Source organism: Schistocerca piceifrons, chromosome 3 (assembly GCF_021461385.2).
Source record: "Schistocerca piceifrons isolate TAMUIC-IGC-003096 chromosome 3, iqSchPice1.1, whole genome shotgun sequence".
NCBI classification, from domain to species: domain Eukaryota; kingdom Metazoa; phylum Arthropoda; class Insecta; order Orthoptera; family Acrididae; genus Schistocerca; species Schistocerca piceifrons.
The window spans coordinates 567,262,463-567,267,313 of record NC_060140.1 but is presented as its reverse complement, the minus strand read 5'-3'; the positions used below and the strand labels follow the sequence as shown (position 1 = coordinate 567,267,313).

Here is a 4,851-nt window from a genome sequence, read left to right as displayed (position 1 = left end):
TTTATAGCAAACGTCTGCCACACTGTCGACTGGTCCATCGAGTCTGTGCTCTTGAGTGAAATATGATACGTGTGGACATCAAGTTGAGATAAAGGTGACCTTAAAAACGACGGCTGCATATGGTGCGACGTCGTCGTTACATGGCAGACGGCATTGACGAAACAACAGTTCCCAAACCCTCTCGATAAAAATCCTTGAGCATTGTCACTCAGTAACATTGTGGGCGCACCAAACATAGAAAAAACTTTAAATAAATGCAATATAGTAACCCTTGAGGTACTTGATTTACTAGGAAACAACCACACAAATAGAGAAAAGGTAATTAAAACCACCAGTAAATACCTGTGTGTCATACTTAGTACGTAGAAGGGGCTTCACGTAATCAACGAAATTCATTTTCGTGGTGTGTTTTTCTCTGTCTGAAGTGAGTTCTCAGTTCTTGGAATTAAGATTAGCCTTAGCTCTGAGACATTTCTGACATTAAATATGAAGACGGTATCTGTTCTTTCGGACATGTCCGAAAGATCAAGTACCATCGGTGACCATGCAGCTCGTTAGAATGAAATTACAGTGAAATGAATACCCTTAGCTGCATACAGGCGTTGATGTAAGTCAACGGGGACAGTTGATAATGTGTGCCCCGACCGGGACTTGAACCCGGGATCTCCTGCTTACATGGCAGACGCTCTACCCATCTGAGCCACCGAGGACACAGAGGGTATGGTGCGACTGCAGGGACTTCTCTCTGGCACGCCTCCCGTGAGACCCACATTCGCAACCTATTGTCCCGCACTATATTCATAGTGCCCCTGCCCATCATACTCATTACTCGCGGATTTACTGCCGATTCCCGTAAGAGTTCGGGCACTGTCTCTGCATCTGCACAGAAGAAGATGGTCAAATGGCCGGTGGGCTTTAACTATATATAAATGAAGACGGTATGTGTTCTTTCGGAGATGACCATCTTCTTCTGTGCGGATGCACAGACAGTGCCCGAACTCTCACGGGAATCGGCAGTAAAGCCGCGAGTAATGAGTATAGTAGGCAGGGGCACTATGAATAAAGTGCGGGACTATAAGTTGCGAATATGGGTCTCACGGGAGGCGTGCCAGAGATAAGTCCCTGCAGTCGCTCTATCCCCTCTGTGTCCTCGTTGGCTCAGATGGGTAGAGCGTCTGCCATGTAAGCAGGAGATCCCGGGTTCGAGTACCGGTCGGGGCACACATTATCAACTGTCCGCGTTGACTTATATCAACGCCTGTATGCAGCTAAGGGTATTCATTTCCTTGTAATTTCTGGAATTCGCTAAATCCTTATTTAAGGTTAGCCAAGTTATACTCTCTTTAATTTTCGTAACAGTTTTAAAGGTACCCAGGTACCTGTCACAAAGAGACTCATGAAAATATTTAAATATATCTGGAACTAAATCTTGGGGTGAACAAATCTAAGGACTTCCCATAGTACCGAGTTTCGTAACATAAAATTCTTTCCTGCCTCCAGTCGGGACGTAATAGCGACCAACTGAGGGTCTTCTCTTGCTTAGCACGAAGTATTACCAAACAGGTCGGGTACTTCGCCAAGGATAGCCCCAACACAAAATTCATTGAATACATCGGGCGACAGTTACTCGAGTTCCTCCTGAGGCTGAAGCATGGGGCTTAGGGCATCGACAACTTGGTTATCACTCTCCTAATGTTCCGAACCTCAAAAGAGAAATCATATATTCAAACCTCGCATTCGCTAGTCTCCGTGTCTCGTGAGGATGCGCCAACACTCAAGATAAAACTTTGTTATCAATTTCCAGTAAAAACTGCCTACGTTCTAAATAAAACTTGAACGTTTGAAAACGAAGCAACACAGCCAAACCATCAGATTAATAGAATGAATATTTTTTCTGCATCTCTTAATGCCGAGGAGGCGTAAAATGTACGTTTTCCTTCACCTCTGTCCTCGTAAAGCAGAAAAGCGGCAATACCTGTATTCGATGCATCAGTCTGCTATATGAATTGAATGTCATAATTCGGAATCCCAAAACAGGCGCGTTCGCAGGTCAGCTGTAGCGCGTCATATGATGCCTGCTGCAGCGCTCCCCAGATAAATAGTTCGTCTTTCCGTCACAGATGATTAAGGAGAGCGGCTAATTGTGCAAAATTTGGAAATACTTTGCGAAAAAATTCGCCGTGTCCGTGAACCTTGCAAAGTAAATATTTTGCTTCTGCGATCTGGAAACTTCTGTAGTGCTAGGGTCCGTTGCTGATCAGTGCGCACTCCCTTAGCAGACACTACCTGACCGTCCACACTAAATTAACTTTGGAAGGCTTTACGGTAAGGCGACCCTCGAGCAGCCACTCAAGAACCTATATGCACTATGCAACAAATTATTTTCAAAGTTACTACCATGAATAACGTCATCACGATAGTTGTATACGCACTTACATTAGAGGTCTCCCTGTCCCAAATCCAACGAACAGTTAACACAGCTGCTTCCGCGGCAAAACCAAAGGGGACCAGTCTGTGCTCGAACAAATCGTTTGGTTTGATTGGTTTGTGGATTAAACGGACAAATTTTTTGTTTCGTTGGTTAGCTTGTGGATTAAAGACTCGAAAAAATTCCAGTCTGTAGTAAATGCAGTAAGAGTTTTTGAGTTTTTGACAAAGGGATTTCATTATACATTTGCTTCAAATAAGAGATGGAACAGTATTTAGCCCCAGAAACTTGTCAATACAATTACGCAGTTCAGGAAGCGGAACAGATTCGAGAACAACATTTTGGGTCAGTGCTCTGCAATCCGCTACCGGCTGGTAACCTAGCCCCTGGGATTTCGCCACCAAAAACATTGGCGAGGCATAGGGAGACATGAGCGGCCTAATTATTCCTTCTGCGAGCATTTTACATACAAGCAACCTCAATTCCCTCGTTTTTGGAGGAGACGGAGAGACTGACGGATTCACACCTTATCGGTCAAATGGATGGTGTACTCAGTTCTATTGGTACTCCCTACTGTCTCCCGGGACTTCCGGGAATTGTTCGAACACCTCTAACAAAACCACGCGTAAGTGCGACATATCAAACTTGGGTTTGACGGTTGAATGGTGCATGCTTTAGGTCGACACAAAGGATATTTGACATCGAGTCCAAATTTAAAGCGGACGGCAATATCAACATAATACAATTCGCAAACAGTTTTCCTAAGAAAATACACCTATGGCTGACACGCATAGCCAACCCCCTTAGAATGGTAAACTGAATAGATCAACTTAAACCCTGAAGTCTGACAAAGAACAATCCTTCCTACCACTGGAATAACCTCACCATTAACAATTCTACGACCTAAATCAGACTTCTGAACCTGAGGAGCCGTGGAAAGACATACTATGTTACTAATGGACTGACGGCCTCCTCCTGAATAGTGGCACAAATAAAGGGTAGATTGGTGTGGAGTGATGCACGCTGTTCCCTTTACCTTGCTTGTCTTTCTGATTGAAGCATTAACATTGCACCATCCCACCTTCAACTGGCGTCAACTCTTTTTCCCCTTAGAACAATTTTTTCCGCAGTCAGGTGAAAAATACCCTCACAGATTATACCGAAAGCACACAACTTTTCAGAACGGAATGTTCCTTGACTCTGGTCCTTGCCACAATCACGCACAGCTTGACCTTCTTTATTATATCTAAAACACACCTTACTGTTTTCAGAACCAAAATTAGGATGAAGTCATCCACTTACGGTACCTTCTACTTGTTTGTTATTAACACAAAATTTCTCTTCATTACGCTTATCACTAAATCTATTACGTTTAATATGCGAGACTAGCTTATTCAGCAAATGTCTGGGGCTTAGTGAAGAATAGCGTCCTTGACCAACTTCTGGCTGAATGCTTTTAACTACGAGTATATTTTTCACGGCACCCACCTTCTAAACACAGAACCGATGTAGCTACCCTAAAGTCGTAAATATACTGAGCAAGATTCCCCGAAATGCGTCGCACGCAACAGACATGAAAATTTACAAGCTCATTCCGACTTCTCTTCCAGAGCTGACTCCCCAAGACTCTTTTGCTAAATTCGCACTACGGTAAATTTTCGTCAGCGGCTTCCGTCATCTCTTTAAGTTTCCCTACAGAAAGAGGCTACATAATTTATGGTAAAACCGTGTCCGACACTTGTAGAGCCTCACTCTTAATTTTGTAACCACTCCGTCAGCCACATAATTGAATTATTTGCTCGTTAGCATGTACAGCAATACTTAATATATTCCTAGGACAGCGGAAAAAGGATTGGGTAACGTATTATACCTCCTCAAACCCTCCATACCATTGCCAACACTATTAGGCTTATTCAACATTTCACTCGAGTGACCGGAAACGTGAGCACCTTCTCCACTTTCGTTAACCCACTAATTCAATAAAGTAATTTTTAACTTGTCAGTTCAATAAACTATCTTCGAATTAAAATTTCATTACTTTATCCCATAATTCATGAATAAATTCTTTCTATTTAGCGTCAGTAACGAATTCTTCAATGTCTCGAATACAGCTAGCCATAAGATTTACTTGAGCCCGTATTCAAAACCATCTGCGCCCAGATAGGAACGCTTGCCTGCAACAACAGTATGCTAGCCTGCAAGCTGTCATTGAGGCTGCAACAACAGGAACAGGCGTCATTCATCCAGCCAACAGTGTCGCTGATGACAACAAGATGGCGCCCTGGCAATCGGAGCCGACATTGCACCGTTGCCACCATGCTACCACCAACCTTTTCTCCGAGGAAGGTAAGCTCGTATTCTAACAGCTCCATCGTTATATAAAATGTACTAGCACATTCCTAGCTCCATAATTCACCCTGGAA

General features: G+C 43.5%; 1 non-coding gene across 1 annotated transcript; it reads right to left on the bottom strand.

Annotated features, from left to right (window-relative positions):
* Window positions 1-636: 636 nt before the first annotated feature.
* Trnat-ugu lies at window positions 637-710 on the bottom strand. Its single transcript has one exon. It is a non-coding gene; the product is annotated as a tRNA-Thr (tRNA).
* Between the last annotated feature and the right edge of the window lie 4,141 nt (window positions 711-4,851).